This window comes from Plecotus auritus (assembly GCF_963455305.1).
Source record: "Plecotus auritus genome assembly, chromosome: 8".
NCBI lineage: Eukaryota > Metazoa > Chordata > Mammalia > Chiroptera > Vespertilionidae > Plecotus > Plecotus auritus.
Genome location: NC_137782.1, coordinates 100,741,752 through 100,763,187, shown reverse-complemented (window position 1 = coordinate 100,763,187; position 21,436 = coordinate 100,741,752).

Sequence of the window (21,436 nt, the reverse complement as noted above, 5' to 3'; positions counted from 1 at the left end):
GGGCTTTTTTAAGGAAATACCAGAAATTTTCAGGTTGACCAGGTCTGCCTCCCATGTCAACAAGTGGAAGTGGTCAAGTGTAAAGGCTTTTAGAGCCAGTAGAATATATTGGAGGATCCCAAGAAGTCGGAAAGTTCCGAACTTCTTGTGGTCCATACTCTGGAAGGCAGCGAGAAGGTAGCTCTCCTCACGGAAAGACAGTTCCCCAGGAATTAAGCAAAAAGCTGGCCCTCAGTTCGCTACGAAATTTAAGTGACCGTGGAGGGAGCTGGTCTATTCTCCCAGTTTGGAAAGAGTTTTCAGGGCCTCAACACTGCTGTTTTCTGGATTTCAAACCCCATTTGCAGGGCTGTCAGTGTCGCAGGTTACTGCATGGTGAGTTGCCCCCATGTTGGTGAGCATGGATAATCCAGGCCTCATGGAAACACAAGGATGTCTATAGGAGTGCTGGGGGCTTACTGCTGGCCACCATCCCACCGGGAAAGAGGCAGGCTGTGAGCAGAAGGTTACCTGGGGCTTTGGGTGTTAGGCCCTTAAGCCAACTTCCAGAGATTTGGAAATCACCATAGTTCTTATGAGCTACGCGCCTCCCAGTGTGGCTCATTGTTGAGGTGAACCAGGGCCGAGGGAAAAACGGGAAATAGTCACATGAACAAGGATTCGGACTCGATAACCCGTTTAAACTGTTCATATCGGCAATAGGTATGTGCCAGGTGGACAGTCAGAAGGACTGAGGTGACTAAGGATATGGTCAGGCCCAGGTGAACAGCCTGAATTGCTCTGGTAATTAAAGGGCTGGGGATCAGGGACAGGCAGGAAGTGCTGACGTCCTCAAGGGGGAGGGGCCACCTGTAGATGCTTAAGTGCTCAGGTGGTTATGGTTCTGGTCTCAGGGGACAAGCTGGAAGTGCTCACATCACTAAGAGGGAGGGGCCACATCGAGAGGCTGAAGTAGTCAGGTGGTTATGGGATTGTGGCCCGGTTTCCAGCTGGAAGTGCTGACGTCATCATGGGCGGGGGCTACATGGACAGTCCCAGGTGATCTGGAGGTTAAGATTTTGGGGCCTAGGACCAGCTGAGACTGCTGACATCATCAAGGTGTAGCGACATGTGGACAGACAGAAGTGGTAACAAGGCCGATTGGTTGCGCTTCTCCCAGGAATTACCAGAAATCCTCAGGTTGACCAGGTCTGCCTCCCATGTCAACAACTGAAAGTGTTCAAGTGTAAAGGCTTTTAGAGCCAAGAGAATACATTGGAGGATCCCTAGATGTTGGAAATTGCCGAACTTCTTGTGGTCCAAACTCTGGAAGGCAGCGAGAAGGGAGCTCACCTCACAAAAAAACAGTTCACCAGGAATTAAGGAAAAGCGGGGCCTCAGTTAGGTACGAAATTTAATTGACTGTGGAGGGGGCTAGTCTATTCTTTCAGTTTAGAAAGGGTTTTTAGGGCCTCAACACTGCTGTTTTCCGGATTTCAAACCCCATATGCAGGGCTGTCAGAGTCGCAGGTTACTGCAGGGTGAGATGCCCCCATGTTGGTGAGCATGGATAATCCAGGTCTCATGGAAACACAAGGATGTCTATAGGAGTGCTGGGGGCTTACTGCTGGCCACCATCCCACCGGGAAAGAGGCAGGCTGTAAGCAGAAGGTTACCTGGGGCTGTGGTTGTTAGTCCCTTAAGCCAACTTCCAGAGATTTGGAAATCACCATAGTTCTTATGAGCTACGCGCCTCCCAGGATGGCTCATTGGTGAGGTGAACCAGGGCCGAGGGAAAAAAGGGAAATAGTCACATGAACAAGGATTCCGACCCGGTAACCCGTTTAAAGTGTTCATATCGGCAATAGCGAGGTGCCAGGTGGACAGACAGAAGGGCTGAGGTGACCAAGGATATGGTCAGGCCCAGGTGAACAGCCTGAAGAGGTCTGGTAATTAAAGGGCTGGGGATCAGGGACAGGCCGGAAGTGCTGACGTCCTCACGGGGGAGGGGCCACGTGTAGATGTTTAAGTGTTCAGGTGGTTATCGTTTTCGGCCTGGGGGACATGCGGAAGTGCTGAAGTCACTAAGAGGGAGGGCCACATCGAGAGGCTGAAGTGGTTAGGTGGTTATGGCATTGGGGTCAGGTTACCAGCTGGAATTGCTGACGTCATCAGGGCGGGGGCTACGTGGACAGCCCCAGGTGATCTGGAGGTTAAGGTTTTGGGTCCTAGGACCAGCTGAGACTGCTGACGTCATCAAGGGGTGGCGACATGTGGACAGACAGAAGTGGTAACCAGGCCGGTTAGTTGGGCTTTTTTAAGGAAATACCAGAAATTTTCAGGTTGACCAGGTCTGCCTCCCATGTCAACAAGTGGAAGTGGTCAAGTGTAAAGGCTTTTAGAGCCAGTAGAATATATTGGAGGATCCCAAGAAGTCGGAAAGTTCCGAACTTCTTGTGGTCGATACTCTGGAAGGCAGCGAGAAGGTAGCTCTCCTCACGGAAAGACAGTTCCCCAGGAATTAAGCAAAAAGCTGGCCCTCAGTTCGCTACGAAATTTAAGTGACCGTGGAGGGAGCTAGTCTATTCTCCCAGTTTGGAAAGAGTTTTCAGGGCCTCAACACTGCTGTTTTCTGGATTTCAAACCCCATATGCAGGGCTGTCCGTGTCGCAGGTTACTGCATGGTGAGTTGCCCCCATGTTGGTGAGCATGGATAATCCAGGCCTCATGGAAACACAAGGATGTCTATAGGAGTGCTGGTGGCTTACTGCTGGCCACCATCACACCGGGAAAGAGGCAGGCTGTGAGCAGAAGGTTACCTGGGGCTTTGGGTGTTAGGCCCTTAAGCCAACTTCCAGAGATTTGGAAATCACCATAGTTCTTATGAGCTACGTGCCTCCCAGTGTGGCTCATTGTTGAGGTGAACCAGGGCCGAGGGAAAAACGGGAAATAGTCACATGAACAAGGATTCGGACTCGATAACCCGTTTAAACTGTTCATATCGGCAATAGGTATGTGCCAGGTGGACAGTCAGAAGGACTGAGGTGACTAAGGATATGGTCAGGCCCAGGTGAACAGCCTGAATTGCTCTGGTAATTAAAGGGCTGGGGATCAGGGACAGGCAGGAAGTGCTGACGTCCTCAAGGGGGAGGGGCCACCTGTAGATGCTTAAGTGCTCAGGTGGTTATGGTTCTGGTCCCAGGGGACAAGCTGGAAGTGCTCACATCACTAAGAGGGAGGGGCCACATCGAGAGGCTGAAGTAGTCAGGTGGTTATGGGATTGTGGCCCGGTTTCCAGCTGGAAGTGCTGACGTCATCATGGGCGGGGGCTACATGGACAGTCCCAGGTGATCTGGAGGTTAAGATTTTGGGGCCTAGGACCAGCTGAGACTGCTGACATCATCAAGGTGTAGCGACATGTGGACAGACAGAAGTGGTAACAAGGCCGATTGGTTGCGCTTCTCCCAGGAATTACCAGAAATCCTCAGGTTGACCAGGTCTGCCTCCCATGTCAACAACTGAAAGTGTTCAAGTGTAAAGGCTTTTAGAGCCAAGAGAATACATTGGAGGATCCCTAGATGTTGGAAATTGCTGAACTTCTTGTGGTCCAAACTCTGGAAGGCAGCGAGAAGGGAGCTCACCTCACAAAAAAACAGTTCACCAGGAATTAAGGAAAAGCGGGGCCTCAGTTAGGTACGAAATTTAATTGACTGTGGAGGGGGCTAGTCTATTCTTTCAGTTTAGAAAGGGTTTTTAGGGCCTCAACACTGCTGTTTTCCGGATTTCAAACCCCATATGCAGGGCTGTCAGAGTCGCAGGTTACTGCAGGGTGAGATGCCCCCATGTTGGTGAGCATGGATAATCCAGGTCTCATGGAAACAATAAGGATGTCTATAGGAGTGCTGGGGGCTTACTGCTGGCCACCATCCCACCGGGAAAGAGGCAGGCTGTGAGCAGAAGGTTACCTGGGGCTGTGGTTGTTAGTCCCTTAAGCCAACTTCCAGAGATTTGGAAATCACCATAGTTCTTATGAGCTACGCGCCTCCCAGTATGGCTCATTGGTGAGGTGAACCAGGGCCGAGGGAAAAAAGGGAAATAGTCACATGAACAAGGATTCGGACCCGGTAACCCGTTTAAAGTTTTCATATCAGCAATAGCATGGTGCCAGGTGGACAGACAGAAGGGCTGAGGTGACCAAGGATATGGTCAGGCCCAGGTGAACAGCCTGAAGAGGTCTGGTAATTAAAGGGCTGGGGATCAGGGACAGGCAGGAAGTGCTGACGTCCTCACGGGGGAGGGGCCACGTGTAGATGTTTAAGTGTTCAGGTGGTTATCGTTTTCGGCCTGGGGGACATGCGGAAGTGCTGAAGTCACTAAGAGGGAGGGCCTCATCGAGAGGCTGAAGTGGTTAGGTGGTTATGGCATTGGGTTCAGGTTACCAGCTGGAATTGCTGACGTCATCAGGGCGGGGGCTACGTGGACAGCCCCAGGTGATCTGGAGGTTAAGGTTTTGGGTCCTAGGACCAGCTGAGACTGCTGACGTCATCAAGGGGTGGCGACATGTGGACAGACAGAAGTGGTAACCAGGCCGGTTGGTTGGGCTTTTTTAAGGAAATACCAGAAATTTTCAGGTTGACCAGGTCTGCCTCCCATGTCAACAAGTGGAAGTGGTCAAGTGTAAAGGCTTTTAGAGCCAGTAGAATATATTGGAGGATCCCAAGAAGTCGGAAAGTTCCGAACTTCTTGTGGTCCATACTCTGGAAGGCAGCGAGAAGGTAGATCTCCTCACGGAAAGACAGTTCCCCAGGAATGAAGCAAAAAGCTGGCCCTCAGTTCGCTACGAAATTTAAGTGACCGTGGAGGGAGCTGGTCTATTCTCCCAGTTTGGAAAGAGTTTTCAGGGCCTCAACACTGCTGTTTTCTGGATTTCAAACCCCATATGCAGGGCTGTCAGTGTCACAGGTTACTGCATGGTGAGTTGCCCCCATGTTGGTGAGCATGGATAATCCAGGCCTCATGGAAACACAAGGATGTCTATAGGAGTGCTGGGGGCTTACTGCTGGCCACCATCCCACCGGGAAAGAGGCAGGCTGTGAGCAGAAGGTTACCTGGGGCTTTGGGTGTTAGGCCCTTAAGCCAACATCCAGAGATTTGGAAATCACCATAGTTCTTATGAGCTACGCGCCTCCCAGTGTGGCTCATTGTTGAGGTGAACCAGGGCCGAGGGAAAAACGGGAAATAGTCACATGAACAAGGATTCGGACTCGATAACCCGTTTAAACTGTTCATATCGGCAATAGGTATGTGCCAGGTGGACAGTCAGAAGGACTGAGGTGACTAAGGATATGGTCAGGCCCAGGTGAACAGCCTGAATTGCTCTGGTAATTAAAGGGCTGGGGATCAGGGACAGGCAGGAAGTGCTGACGTCCTCAAGGGGGAGGGGCCACCTGTAGATGCTTAAGTGCTCAGGTGGTTATGGTTCTGGTCCCAGGGGACAAGCTGGAAGTGCTCACGTCACTAAGAGGGAGGGGCCACATCGAGAGGCTGAAGTAGTCAGGTGGTTATGGGATTGTGGCCCGGTTTCCAGCTGGAAGTGCTGACGTCATCAAGGGCGGGGGCTACATGGACAGTCCCAGGTGATCTGGAGGTTAAGGTTTTGGGGCCTAGGACCAGCTGAGACTGCTGACATCATCAAGGGGTAGCGACATGTGGACAGACAGAAGTGGTAACGAGGCCGATTGGTTGTGCTTCTCCCAGGAATTACCAGAAATCCTCAGGTTGACCAGGTCTGCCTCACATGTCAACAACTGAAAGTGTTCAAGTGTAAAGGCTTTTAGAGCCAAGAGAATACATTGGAGGATCCCTAGATGTCGGAAATTGCTGAACTTCTTGTGGTCCAAACTCTGGAAGGCAGCGAGAAGGTAGCTCACCTCACAAAAAAAAAGTTCACCAGGAATTAAGGAAAAGCGGGGCCTCAGTTAGCTACGAAATTTAAGTGACCGTGGAGGGGGCTAGTGTATTCTTTCAGTTTAGAAATGGTTTTCAGGGCCTCAACACTGCTGTTTTCCGGATTTCAAACCCCATATGCAGGGCTGTGAGAGTCGCAGGTTACTGCAGGGTGAGATGCCCCCATGTTGGTGAGCATGGATAATCCAGGTCTCATGGAAACACAAGGATGTCTATAGGAGTGCTGGGGGCTTACTGCTGGCCACCATCCCACCGGGAAAGAGGTAGGCTGTGAGCAGAAGGTTACCTGGGGCTATGGGTGTTAGGCCCTTAAGCCAACTTCCAGAGATTTGGAAATCACCATAGTTCTTATGAGCTACGCGCCTCCCAGTATGGCTCATTGGTGAGGTGAACCAGGGCCAAGGGAAAAAAGGGAAATAGTCACATGAACAAGGATTCGAACCCGGTAACCCGTTTAAAGTGTTCATATCGGCAATAGCGAGGTGCCAGGTGGACAGACAGAAGGGCTGAGGTGACCAAGGATATGGTCAGGCCCAGGTGAACATCCTGAAGAGGTCTGGTAATTAAAGGGCTGGGGATCAGGGACAGGCAGGAAGTGCTGACGTCCTCACGGGGGAGGGGCCACGTGTAGATGTTTAAGTGTTCAGGTGGTTATCGTTTTCGGCCTGGGGGACATGCGGAAGTGCTGAAGTCACTAAGAGGGAGGGCCACATCGAGAGGCTGAAGTGGTTAGGTGGTTATGGCATTGGGGTCAGGTTACCAGCTGGAATTGCTGACGTCATCAGGGCGGGGGCTACGTGGACAGCCCCAGGTGATCTGGAGGTTAAGGTTTTGGGTCCTAGGACCAGCTGAGACTGCTGACGTCATCAAGGGGTGGCGACATGTGGACAGACAGAAGTGGTAACCAGGCCGGTTGGTTGGGCTTTTTTAAGGAAATACCAGAAATTTTCAGGTTGACCAGGTCTGCCTCCCATGTCAACAAGTGGAAGTGGTCAAGTGTAAAGGCTTTTAGAGCCAGTAGAATATATTGGAGGATCCCAAGAAGTCGGAAAGTTCCGAACTTCTTGTGGTCCATACTCTGGAAGGCAGCGAGAAGGTAGCTCTCCTCACGGAAAGACAGTTCCCCAGGAATTAAGCAAAAAGCTGGCCCTCAGTTCGCTACGAAATTTAAGTGACCGTGGAGGGAGCTGGTCTATTCTCCCAGTTTGGAAAGAGTTTTCAGGGCCTCAACACTGCTGTTTTCTGGATTTCAAACCCCATATGCAGGGCTGTCCGTGTCGCAGGTTACTGCATGGTGAGTTGCCCCCATGTTGGTGAGCATGGATAATCCAGGCCTCATGGAAACACAAGGATGTCTATAGGAGTGCTGGGAGCTTACTGCTGGCCACCATCACACCGGGAAAGAGGCAGGCTGTGAGCAGAAGGTTACCTGGGGCTTTGGGTGTTAGGCCCTTAAGCCAACTTCCAGAGATTTGGAAATCACCATAGTTCTTATGAGCTACGCGCCTCCCAGTGTGGCTCATTGTTGAGGTGAACCAGGGCCGAGGGAAAAACGGGAAATAGTCACATGAACAAGGATTCGGACTCGATAACCCGTTTAAACTGTTCATATCGGCAATAGGTATGTGCCAGGTGGACAGTCAGAAGGACTGAGGTGACTAAGGATATGGTCAGGCCCAGGTGAACAGCCTGAATTGCTCTGGTAATTAAAGGGCTGGGGATCAGGGACAGGCAGGAAGTGCTGACGTCCTCAAGGGGGAGGGGCCACCTGTAGATGCTTAAGTGCTCAGGTGGTTATGGTTCTGGTCCCCGGGGACAAGCTGGAAGTGCTCACATCACTAAGAGGGAGGGGCCACATCGAGAGGCTGAAGTAGTCAGGTGGTTATGGGATTGTGGCCCGGTTTCCAGCTGGAAGTGCTGACGTCATCAAGGGCGGGGGCTACATGGACAGTCCCAGGTGATCTGGAGGTTAAGATTTTGGGGCCTAGGACCAGCTGAGACTGCTGACATCATCAAGGTGTAGCGACATGTGGACAGACAGAAGTGGTAACAAGGCCGATTGGTTGCGCTTCTCCCAGGAATTACCAGAAATCCTCAGGTTGACCAGGTCTGCCTCCCATGTCAACAACTGAAAGTGTTCAAGTGTAAAGGCTTTTAGAGCCAAGAGAATACATTGGAGGATCCCTAGATGTTGGAAATTGCCGAACTTCTTGTGGTCCAAACTCTGGAAGGCAGCGAGAAGGGAGCTCACCTCACAAAAAAACAGTTCACCAGGAATTAAGGAAAAGCGGGGCCTCAGTTAGGTACGAAATTTAATTGACTGTGGAGGGGGCTAGTCTATTCTTTCAGTTTAGAAAGGGTTTTTAGGGCCTCAACACTGCTGTTTTCCGGATTTCAAACCCCATATGCAGGGCTGTCAGAGTCGCAGGTTACTGCAGGGTGAGATGCCCCCATGTTGGTGAGCATGGATAATCCAGGTCTCATGGAAACACAAGGATGTCTATAGGAGTGCTGGGGGCTTACTGCTGGCCACCATCCCACCGGGAAAGAGGCAGGCTGTGAGCAGAAGGTTACCTGGGGCTGTGGTTGTTAGTCCCTTAAGCCAACTTCCAGAGATTTGGAAATCACCATAGTTCTTATGAGCTACGCGCCTCCCAGTATGGCTCATTGGTGAGGTGAACCAGGGCCAAGGGAAAAAAGGGAAATAGTCACATGAACAAGGATTCGGACCCGGTAACCCGTTTAAAGTTTTCATATCGGCAATAGCATGGTGCCAGGTGGACAGACAGAAGGGCTGAGGTGACCAAGGATATGGTCAGGCCCAGGTGAACAGCCTGAAGAGGTCTGGTAATTAAAGGGCTGGGGATCAGGGACAGGCAGGAAGTGCTGACGTCCTCACGGGGGAGGGGCCACGTGTAGATGTTTAAGTGTTCAGGTGGTTATCGTTTTCGGCCTGGGGGACATGCGGAAGTGCTGAAGTCACTAAGAGGGAGGGCCTCATCGAGAGGCTGAAGTGGTTAGGTGGTTATGGCATTGGGGTCAGGTTACCAGCTGGAATTGCTGATGTCATCAGGGCGGGGGCTACGTGGACAGCCCCAGGTGATCTGGAGGTTAAGGTTTTGGGTCCTAGGACCAGCTGAGACTGCTGACGTCATCAAGGGGTGGCGACATGTGGACAGACAGAAGTGGTAACCAGGCCGGTTGGTTGGGCTTTTTTAAGGAAATACCAGAAATTTTCAGGTTGACCAGGTCTGCCTCCCATGTCAACAAGTGGAAGTGGTCAAGTGTAAAGGCTTTTAGAGCCAGTAGAATATATTGGAGGATCCCAAGAAGTCGGAAAGTTCCGAACTTCTTGTGGTCCATACTCTGGAAGGCAGCGAGAAGGTAGCTCTCCTCACGGAAAGACAGTTCCCCAGGAATGAAGCAAAAAGCTGGCCCTCAGTTCGCTACGAAATTTAAGTGACCGTGGAGGGAGCTGGTCTATTCTCCCAGTTTGGAAAGAGTTTTCAGGGCCTCAACACTGCTGTTTTCTGGATTTCAAACCCCATATGCAGGGCTGTCAGTGTCGCAGGTTACTGCATGGTGAGTTGCCCCCATGTTGGTGAGCATGGATAATCCAGGCCTCATGGAAACACAAGGATGTCTATAGGAGTGCTGGGGGCTTACTGCTGGCCACCATCCCACCGGGAAAGAGGCAGGCTGTGAGCAGAAGGTTACCTGGGGCTTTGGGTGTTAGGCCCTTAAGCCAACATCCAGAGATTTGGAAATCACCATAGTTCTTATGAGCTACGCGCCTCCCAGTGTGGCTCATTGTTGAGGTGAACGAGGGCCGAGGGAAAAACGGGAAATAGTCACATGAACAAGGATTCGGACTCGATAACCCGTTTAAACTGTTCATATCGGCAATAGGTATGTGCCAGGTGGACAGTCAGAAGGACTGAGGTGACTAAGGATATGGTCAGGCCCAGGTGAACAGCCTGAATTGCTCTGGTAATTAAAGGGCTGGGGATCAGGGACAGGCAGGAAGTGCTGACGTCCTCAAGGGGGAGGGGCCACCTGTAGATGCTTAAGTGCTCAGGTGGTTATGGTTCTGGTCCCAGGGGACAAGCTGGAAGTGCTCACATCACTAAGAGGGAGGGGCCACATCGAGAGGCTGAAGTAGTCAGGTGGTTATGGGATTGTGGCCCGGTTTCCAGCTGGAAGTGCTGACGTCATCAAGGGCGGGGGCTACATGGACAGTCCCAGGTGATCTGGAGGTTAAGATTTTGGGGCCTAGGACCAGCTAAGACTGCTGACATCATCAAGGTGTAGCGACATGTGGACAGACAGAAGTGGTAACAAGGCCGATTGGTTGCGCTTCTCCCAGGAATTACCAGAAATCCTCAGGTTGACCAGGTCTGCCTCCCATGTCAACATCTGAAAGTGTTCAAGTGTAAAGGCTTTTAGAGCCAAGAGAATACATTGGAGGATCCCTAGATGTTGGAAATTGCCGAACTTCTTGTGGTCCAAACTCTGGAAGGCAGCGAGAAGGGAGCTCACCTCACAAAAAAACAGTTCACAAGGAATTAAGGAAAAGCGGGGCCTCAGTTAGGTACGAAATTTAATTGACTGTGGAGGGGGCTAGTCTATTCTTTCAGTTTAGAAAGGGTTTTTAGGGCCTCAACACTGCTGTTTTCCGGATTTCAAACCCCATATGCAGGGCTGTCAGAGTCGCAGGTTACTGCAGGGTGAGATGCCCCCATGTTGGTGAGCATGGATAATCCAGGTCTCATGGAAACACAAGGATGTCTATAGGAGTGCTGGGGGCTTACTGCTGGCCACCATCCCACCGGGAAAGAGGCAGGCTGTGAGCAGAAGGTTACCTGGGGCTGTGGTTGTTAGTCCCTTAAGCCAACTTCCAGAGATTTGGAAATCACCATAGTTCTTATGAGCTACGCGCCTCCCAGTATGGCTCATTGGTGAGGTGAACCAGGGCCGAGGGAAAAAAGGGAAATAGTCACATGAACAAGGATTCGGACCCGGTAACCCGTTTAAAGTTTTCATATCGGCAATAGCATGGTGCCAGGTGGACAGACAGAAGGGCTGAGGTGACCAAGGATATGGTCAGGCCCAGGTGAACAGCCTGAAGAGGTCTGGTAATTAAAGGGCTGGGGATCAGGGACAGGCAGGAAGTGCTGACGTCCTCACGGGGGAGGGGCCACGTGTAGATGTTTAAGTGTTCAGGTGGTTACCGTTTTCGGCCTGGGGGACATGCGGAAGTGCTGAAGTCACTAAGAGGGAGGGCCTCATCGAGAGGCTGAAGTGGTTAGGTGGTTATGGCATTGGGGTCAGGTTACCAGCTGGAATTGCTGACGTCATCAGGGCGGGGGCTACGTGGACAGCCCCAGGTGATCTGGAGGTTAAGGTTTTGGGTCCTAGGACCAGCTGAGACTGCTGACGTCATCAAGGGGTGGCGACATGTGGACAGACAGAAGTGGTAACCAGGCCGGTTGGTTGGGCTTTTTTAAGGAAATACCAGAAATTTTCAGGTTGACCAGGTCTGCCTCCCATGTCAACAAGTGGAAGTGGTCAAGTGTAAAGGCTTTTAGAGCCAGTAGAATATATTGGAGGATCCCAAGAAGTCGGAAAGTTCCGAACTTCTTGTGGTCCATACTCTGGAAGGCAGCGAGAAGGTAGCTCTCCTCACGGAAAGACAGTTCCCCAGGAATGAAGCAAAAAGCTGGCCCTCAGTTCGCTACGAAATTTAAGTGACCGTGGAGGGAGCTGGTCTATTCTCCCAGTTTGGAAAGAGTTTTCAGGGCCTCAACACTGCTGTTTTCTGGATTTCAAACCCCATATGCAGGGCTGTCAGTGTCGCAGGTTACTGCATGGTGAGTTGCCCCCATGTTGGTGAGCATGGATAATCCAGGCCTCATGGAAACACAAGGATGTCTATAGGAGTGCTGGGGGCTTACTGCTGGCCACCATCCCACCGGGAAAGAGGCAGGCTGTGAGCAGAAGGTTACCTGGGGCTTTGGGTGTTAGGCCCTTAAGCCAACATCCAGAGATTTGGAAATCACCATAGTTCTTATGAGCTACGCGCCTCCCAGTGTGGCTCATTGTTGAGGTGAACGAGGGCCGAGGGAAAAACGGGAAATAGTCACATGAACAAGGATTCAGACTCGATAACCCGTTTAAACTGTTCATATCGGCAATAGGTATGTGCCAGGTGGACAGTCAGAAGGACTGAGGTGACTAAGGATATGGTCAGGCCCAGGTGAACAGCCTGAATTGCTCTGGTAATTAAAGGGCTGGGGATCAGGGACAGGCAGGAAGTGCTGACGTCCTCAAGGGGGAGGGGCCACCTGTAGATGCTTAAGTGCTCAGGTGGTTATGGTTCTGGTCCCAGGGGACAAGCTGGAAGTGCTCACATCACTAAGAGGGAGGGGCCACATCGAGAGGCTGAAGTAGTCAGGTGGTTATGGGATTAGGGCCCGGTTTCCAGCTGGAAGTGCTGACGTCATCAAGGGCGGGGGCTACATGGACAGTCCCAGGTGATCTGGAGGTTAAGATTTTGGGGCCTAGGACCAGCTGAGACTGCTGACATCATCAAGGTGTAGCGATATGTGGACAGACAGAAGTGGTAACAAGGCCGATTGGTTGCGCTTCTCCCAGGAATTACCAGAAATCCTCAGGTTGAACAGGTCTGCCTCCCATGTCAACAACTGAAAGTGTTCAAGTGTAAAGGCTTTTAGAGCCAAGAGAATACATTGGAGGATCCCTAGATGTTGGAAATTGCCGAACTTCTTGTGGTCCAAACTCTGGAAGGCAGCGAGAAGGGAGCTCACCTCACAAAAAAACAGTTCACCAGGAATTAAGGAAAAGCGGGGCCTCAGTTAGCTACCTAATTTAATTGACCGTGGAGGGGGCTAGTCTATTCTTTCAGTTTAGAAAGGGTTTTTAGGGCCTCAACACTGCTGTTTTCCGGATTTCAAACCCCATATGCAGGGCTGTCAGAGTCGCAGGTTACTGCAGGGTGAGATGCCCCCATGTTGGTGAGCATGGATAATCCAGGTCTCATGGAAACACAAGGATGTCTATAGGAGTGCTGGGGGCTTACTGCTGGCCACCATCCCACCGGGAAAGAGGCAGGCTGTGAGCAGAAGGTTACCTGGGGCTGTGGTTGTTAGTCCCTTAAGCCAACTTCCAGAGATTTGGAAATCACCATAGTTCTTATGAGCTACGCGCCTCCCAGTATGGCTCATTGGTGAGGTGAACCAGGGCCGAGGGAAAAAAGGGAAATAGTCACATGAACAAGGATTCGGACCCGGTAACCCGTTTAAAGTGTTCATATCGGCAATAGCGAGGTGCCAGGTGGACAGACAGAAGGGCTGAGGTGACCAAGGATATGGTCAGGCCCAGGTGAACAGCCTGAAGAGGTCTGGTAATTAAAGGGCTGGGGATCAGGGACAGGCAGGAAGTGCTGATGTCCTCACGGGGGAGGGGCCACGTGTAGATGTTTAAGTGTTCAGGTGGTTATCTTTTTCGGCCTGGGGGACATGCGGAAGTGCTGAAGTCACTAAGAGGGAGGGCCTCATCGAGAGGCTGAAGTGGTTAGGTGGTTATGGCATTGGGTTCAGGTTACCAGCTGGAATTGCTGACGTCATCAGGGCGGGGGCTACGTGGACAGCCCCAGGTGATCTGGAGGTTAAGGTTTTGGGTCCTAGGACCAGCTGAGACTGCTGACGTCATCAAGGGGTGGCGACATGTGGACAGACAGAAGTGGTAACCAGGCCGGTTGGTTGGGCTTTTTTAAGGAAATACCAGAAATTTTCAGGTTGAACAGGTCTGCCTCCCATGTCAACAAGTGGAAGTGGTCAAGTGTAAAGGCTTTTAGAGCCAGTAGAATATATTGGAGGATCCCAAGAAGTCGGAAAGTTCCGAACTTCTTGTGGTCCATACTCTGGAAGGCAGCGAGAAGGTAGATCTCCTCACGGAAAGACAGTTCCCCAGGAATTAAGCAAAAAGCTGGCCCTCAGTTCGCTACGAAATTTAAGTGACCGTGGAGGGAGCTGGTCTATTCTCCCAGTTTGGAAAGAGTTTTCAGGGCCTCAACACTGCTGTTTTCTGGATTTCAAACCCCATATGCAGGGCTGTCAGTGTCGCAGGTTACTGCATGGTGAGTTGCCCCCATGTTGGTGAGCATGGATAATCCAGGCCTCATGGAAACACAAGGATGTCTATAGGAGTGCTGGGGGCTTACTGCTGGCCACCATCACACCGGGAAAGAGGCAGGCTGTGAGCAGAAGGTTACCTGGGGCTTTGGGTGTTAGGCCCTTAAGCCAACTTCCAGAGATTTGGAAATCACCATAGTTCTTATGAGCTACGCGCCTCCCAGTGTGGCTCATTGTTGAGGTGAACCAGGGCCGAGGGAAAAACGGGAAATAGTCACATGAACAAGGATTCGGACTCGATAACCCGTTTAAACTGTTCATATCGGCAATAGGTATGTGCCAGGTGGACAGTCAGAAGGACTGAGGTGACTAAGGATATGGTCAGGCCCAGGTGAACAGCCTGAATTGCTCTGGTAATTAAAGGGCTGGGGATCAGGGACAGGCAGGAAGTGCTGACGTCCTCAAGGGGGAGGGGCCACCTGTAGATGCTTAAGTGCTCAGGTGGTTATGGTTCTGGTCCCAGGGGACAAGCTGGAAGTGCTCACATCACTAAGAGGGAGGGGCCACATCGAGAGGCTGAAGTAGTCAGGTGGTTATGGGATTGTGGCCCGGTTTCCAGCTGGAAGTGCTGACGTCATCAAGGGCGGGGGCTACATGGACAGTCCCAGGTGATCTGGAGGTTAAGATTTTGGGGCCTAGGACCAGCTGAGACTGCTGACATCATCAAGGTGTAGCGACATGTGGACAGACAGAAGTGGTAACGAGGCCGATTGGTTGTGCTTCTCCCAGGAATTACCAGAAATCCTCAGGTTGACCAGGTCTGCCTCCCATGTCAACAACTGAAAGTGTTCAAGTGTAAAGGCTTTTAGAGCCAAGAGAATACATTGGAGGATCCCTAGATGATGGAAATTGCCGAACTTCTTGTGGTCCAAACTCTGGAAGGCAGCGAGAAGGGAGCTCACCTCACAAAAAAACAGTTCACAAGGAATTAAGGAAAAGCGGGGCCTCAGTTAGGTACGAAATTTAATTGACTGTGGAGGGGGCTAGTCTATTCTTTCAGTTTAGAAAGGGTTTTTAGGGCCTCAACACTGCTGTTTTCCGGATTTCAAACCCCATATGCAGGGCTGTCAGAGTCGCAGGTTACTGCAGGGTGAGATGCCCCCATGTTGGTGAGCATGGATAATCCAGGTCTCATGGAAACACAAGGATGTCTATAGGAGTGCTGGGGGCTTACTGCTGGCCACCATCCCACCGGGAAAGAGGCAGGCTGTGAGCAGAAGGTTACCTGGGGCTGTGGTTGTTAGTCCCTTAAGCCAACTTCCAGAGATTTGGAAATCACCATAGTTCTTATGAGCTACGCGCCTCCCAGTATGGCTCATTGGTGAGGTGAACCAGGGCCGAGGGAAAAAAGGGAAATAGTCACATGAACAAGGATTCGGACCCGGTAACCCGTTTAAAGTTTTCATATCGGCAATAGCATGGTGCCAGGTGGACAGACAGAAGGGCTGAGGTGACCAAGGATATGGTCAGGCCCAGGTGAACAGCCTGAAGAGGTCTGGTAATTAAAGGGCTGGGGATCAGGGACAGGCAGGAAGTGCTGATGTCCTCACGGGGGAGGGGCCACGTGTAGATGTTTAAGTGTTCAGGTGGTTATCGTTTTCGGCCTGGGGGACATGCGGAAGTGCTGAAGTCACTAAGAGGGAGGGCCTCATCGAGAGGCTGAAGTGGTTAGGTGGTTATGGCATTGGGGTCAGGTTACCAGCTGGAATTGCTGATGTCATCAGGGAGGGGGCTACGTGGACAGCCCCAGGTGATCTGGAGGTTAAGGTTTTGGGTCCTAGGACCAGCTGAGACTGCTGACGTCATCAAGGGGTGGCGACATGTGGACAGACAGAAGTGGTAACCAGGCCGGTTGGTTGGGCTTTTTTAAGGAAATACCAGAAATTTTCAGGTTGACCAGGTCTGCCTCCCATGTCAACAAGTGGAAGTGGTCAAGTGTAAAGGCTTTTAGAGCCAGTAGAATATATTGGAGGATCCCAAGAAGTCGGAAAGTTCCGAACTTCTTGTGGTCCATACTCTGGAAGGCAGCGAGAAGGTAGCTCTCCTCACGGAAAGACAGTTCCCCAGGAATGAAGCAAAAAGCTGGCCCTCAGTTCGCTACGAAATTTAAGTGACCGTGGAGGGAGCTGGTCTATTCTCCCAGTTTGGAAAGAGTTTTCAGGGCCTCAACACTGCTGTTTTCTGGATTTCAAACCCCATATGCAGGGCTGTCAGTGTCGCAGGTTACTGCATGGTGAGTTCCCCCATGTTGGTGAGCATGGATAATCCAGGCCTCATGGAAACACAAGGATGTCTATAGGAGTGCTGGGGGCTTACTGCTGGCCACCATCACACCGGGAAAGAGGCAGGCTGTGAGCAGAAGGTTACCTGGGGCTTTGGGTGTTAGGCCCTTAAGCCAACTTCCAGAGATTTGGAAATCACCATAGTTCTTATGAGCTACGCGCCTCCCAGTGTGGCTCATTGTTGAGGTGAACCAGGGCCGAGGGAAAAACGGGAAATAGTCACATGAACAAGGATTCGGACTCGATAACCCGTTTAAACTGTTCATATCGGCAATAGGTATGTGCCAGGTGGACAGTCAGAAGGACTGAGGTGACTAAGGATATGGTCAGGCCCAGGTGAACAGCCTGAATTGCTCTGGTAATTAAAGGGCTGGGGATCAGGGACAGGCAGGAAGTGCTGACGTCCTCAAGGGGGAGGGGCCACCTGTAGATGCTTAAGTGCTCAGGTGGTTATGGTTCTGGTCCCAGGGGACAAGCTGGAAGTGCTCACATCACTAAGAGGGAGGGGCCACATCGAGAGGCTGAAGTAGTCAGGTGGTTATGGGATTGTGGCCCGGTTTCCAGCTGGAAGTGCTGACGTCATCAAGGGCGGGGGCTACATGGACAGTCCCAGGTGATCTGGAGGTTAAGATTTTGGGGCCTAGGACCAGCTGAGACTGCTGACATCATCAAGGTGTAGCGACATGTGGACAGACAGAAGTGGTAACAAGGCCGATTGGTTGCGCTTCTCCCAGGAATTACCAGAAATCCTCAGGTTGACCAGGTCTGCCTCCCATGTCAACAACTGAAAGTGTTCAAGTGTAAAGGCTTTTAGAGCCAAGAGAATACATTGGAGGATCCCTAGATGTTGGAAATTGCCGAACTTCTTGTGGTCCAAACTCTGGAAGGCAGCGAGAAGGGAGCTCACCTCACAAAAAAACAGTTCACAAGGAATTAAGGAAAAGCGGGGCCTCAGTTAGGTACGAAATTTAATTGACCGTGGAGGGGGCTAGTCTATTCTTTCAGTTTAGAAAGGGTTTTTAGGGCCTCAACACTGCTGTTTTCCGGATTTCAAACCCCATATGCAGGGCTGTCAGAGTCGCAGGTTACTGCAGGGTGAGATGCCCCCATGTTGGTGAGCATGGATAATCCAGGTCTCATGGAAACACAAGGATGTCTATAGGAGTGCTGGGGGCTTACTGCTGGCCACCATCCCACCGGGAAAGAGGCAGGCTGTGAGCAGAAGGTTACCTGGGGCTGTGGTTGTTAGTCCCTTAAGCCAACTTCCAGAGATTTGGAAATCACCATAGTTCTTATGAGCTACGCGCCTCCCAGTATGGCTCATTGGTGAGGTGAACCAGGGCCGAGGGAAAAAAGGGAAATAGTCACATGAACAAGGATTCGGACCCGGTAATCCGTTTAAAGTTTTCATATCGGCAATAGCATGGTGCCAGGTGGACAGACAGAAGGGCTGAGGTGACCAAGGATATGGTCAGGCCCAGGTGAACAGCCTGAAGAGGTCTGGTAATTAAAGGGCTGGGGATCAGGGACAGGCAGGAAGTGCTGACGTCCTCACGGGGGAGGGGCCACGTGTAGATGTTTAAGTGTTCAGGTGGTTATCGTTTTCGGCCTGGGGGACATGCGGAAGTGCTGAAGTCACTAAGAGGGAGGGCCTCATCGAGAGGCTGAAGTGGTTAGGTGGTTATGGCATTGGGGTCAGGTTACCAGCTGGAATTGCTGATGTCATCAGGGCGGGGGCTACGTGGACAGCCCCAGGTGATCTGGAGGTTAAGGTTTTGGGTCCTAGGACCAGCTGAGACTGCTGACGTCATCAAGGGGTGGCGACATGTGGACAGACAGAAGTGGTAACCAGGCCGGTTGGTTGGGCTTTTTTAAGGAAATACCAGAAATTTTCAGGTTGACCAGGTCTGCCTCCCATGTCAACAAGTGGAAGTGGTCAAGTGTAAAGGCTTTTAGAGCCAGTAGAATATATTGGAGGATCCCAAGAAGTCGGAAAGTTCCGAACTTCTTGTGGTCCATACTCTGGAAGGCAGCGAGAAGGTAGCTCTCCTCACGGAAAGACAGTTCCCCAGGAATGAAGCAAAAAGCTGGCCCTCAGTTCGCTACGAAATTTAAGTGACCGTGGAGGGAGCTGGTCTATTCTCCCAGTTTGGAAAGAGTTTTCAGGGCCTCAACACTGCTGTTTTCTGGATTTCAAACCCCATATGCAGGGCTGTCAGTGTCGCAGGTTACTGCATGGTGAGTTGCCCCCATGTTGGTGAGCATGGATAATCCAGGCCTCATGGAAACACAAGGATGTCTATAGGAGTGCTGGGGGCTTACTGCTGGCCACCATCCCACCGGGAAAGAGGCAGGCTGTGAGCAGAAGGTTACCTGGGGCTTTGGGTGTTAGGCCCTTAAGCCAACATCCAGAGATTTGGAAATCACCATAGTTCTTATGAGCTACGCGCCTCCCAGTGTGGCTCATTGTTGAGGTGAACGAGGGCCGAGGGAAAAACGGGAAATAGTCACATGAACAAGGATTCGGACTCGATAACCCGTTTAAACTGTTCATATCGGCAATAGGTATTTGCCAGGTGGACAGTCAGAAGGACTGAGGTGACTAAGGATATGGTCAGGCCCAGGTGAACAGCCTGAATTGCTCTGGTAATTAAAGGGCTGGGGATCAGGGACAGGCAGGAAGTGCTGACGTCCTCAAGGGGGAGGGGCCACCTGTAGATGCTTAAGTGCTCAGGTGGTTATGGTTCTGGTCCCAGGGGACAAGCTGGAAGTGCTCACATCACTAAGAGGGAGGGGCCACATCGAGAGGCTGAAGTAGTCAGGTGGTTATGGGATTAGGGCCCGGTTTCCAGCTGGAAGTGCTGACGTCATCAAGGGCGGGGGCTACATGGACAGTCCCAGGTGATCTGGAGGTTAAGATTTTGGGGCCTAGGACCAGCTGAGACTGCTGACATCATCAAGGTGTAGCGATATGTGGACAGACAGAAGTGGTAACAAGGCCGATTGGTTGCGCTTCTCCCAGGAATTACCAGAAATCCTCAGGTTGACCAGGTCTGCCTCCCATGTCAACAACTGAAAGTGTTCAAGTGTAAAGGCTTTTAGAGCCAAGAGAATACATTGGAGGATCCCTAGATGTTGGAAATTGCCGAACTTCTTGTGGTCCAAACTCTGGAAGGCAGCGAGAAGGGAGCTCACCTCACAAAAAAACAGTTCACCAGGAATTAAGGAAAAGCGGGGCCTCAGTTAGGTACGAAATTTAATTGACTGTGGAGGGGGCTAGTCTATTCTTTCAGTTTGGAAAGGGTTTTTAGGGCCTCAACACTGCTGTTTTCCGGATTTCAAACCCCATATGCAGGGCTGTCAGAGTCGCAGGTTACTGCAGGGTGAGATGCCCCCATGTTGGTGAGCATGGATAATCCAGGTCTCATGGAAACACAAGGATGTCTATAGGAGTGCTGGGGGCTTACTGCTGGCCACCATCCCACCGGGAAAGAGGCAGGCTGTGAGCAGAAGGTTACCTGGGGCTGTGGTTGTTAGTCCCTTAAGCCAACTTCCAGAGATTTGGAAATCACCATAGTTCTTATGAGCTACGCGCCTCCCAGTATGGCTCATTGGTGAGGTGAACCAGGGCCGAGGGAAAAAAGGGAAATAGTCACATGAACAAGGATTCGGACCCGGTAACCCGTTTAAAGTGTTCATATCGGCAATAGCGAGCTGCCAGGTGGACAGACAGAAGGGCTGAGGTGACCAAGGATATGGTCAGGCCCAGGTGAACAGCCTGAAGAGGTCTGGTAATTAAAGGGCTGGGGATCAGGGACAGGCAGGAAGTGCTGACGTCCTCACGGGGGAGGGGCCACGTGTAGATGTTTAAGTGTTCAGGTGGTTATAGTTTTCGGCCTGGGGGACATGCGGAAGTGCTGAATTCACTAAGAGAGAGGGCCACATCGAGAGGCTGAAGTGGTTAGGTGGTTATGGCATTGGGGTCAGGTTACCAGCTGGAATTGCTGACGTCATCAGGGCCTGGGCTACGTGGACAGCCCCAGGTGATATGGAGGTTAAGGTTGTGGGGCCTAGGACCAGCTGAGACTGCTGACTTCATCAAGGGGTGGCGACATGTGGACAGACAGAAGTGGTAACCAGGCCGGTTGGTTGGGCTTTTTTAAGGAAATACCAGAAATTTTCAGGTTGACCAGGTCTGCCTCCCATGTCAACAAGTGGAAGTGGTCAAGTGTAAAGGCTTTTAGAGCCAGTAGAATATATTGGAGGATCCCAAGAAGTCGGAAAGTTCCGAACTTCTTGTGGTCCATACTCTGGAAGGCAGCGAGAAGGTAGCTCTCCTCACGGAAAGACAGTTCCCCAGGAATTAAGCAAAAAGCTGGCCCTCAGTTCGCTACGAAATTTAAGTGACCGTGGAGGGAGCTGGTCTATTCTCCCAGTTTGGAAAGAGTTTTCAGGGCCTCAACACTGCTGTTTTCTGGATTTCAAACCCCATATGCAGGGCTGTCAGTGTCGCAGGTTACTGCATGGTGAGTTGCCCCCATGTTGGTGAGCATGGATAATCCAGGCCTCATGGAAACACAAGGATGTCTATAGGAGTGCTGGGGGCTTACTGCTGGCCACCATCCCACCGGGTAAGAGGCAGGCTGTGAGCAGAAGGTTACCTGGGGCTTTGGGTGTTAGGCCCTTAAGCCAACTTCCAGAGATTTGGAAATCACCATAGTTCTTATGAGCTACGCGCCTCCCAGTGTGGCTCATTGTTGAGGTGAACCAGGGCCGAGGGAAAAACGGGAAATAGTCACATGAACAAGGATTCGGACTCGATAAACCGTTTAAACTGTTCATATCGGCAATAGGTATGTGCCAGGTGGACAGTCAGAAGGACTGAGGTGACTAAGGATATGGTCAGGCCCAGGTGAACAGCCTGAATTTCTCTGGTAATTAAAGGGTTGGGGATCAGGGACAGGCAGGAAGTGCTGACGTCCTCAAGGGGGAGGG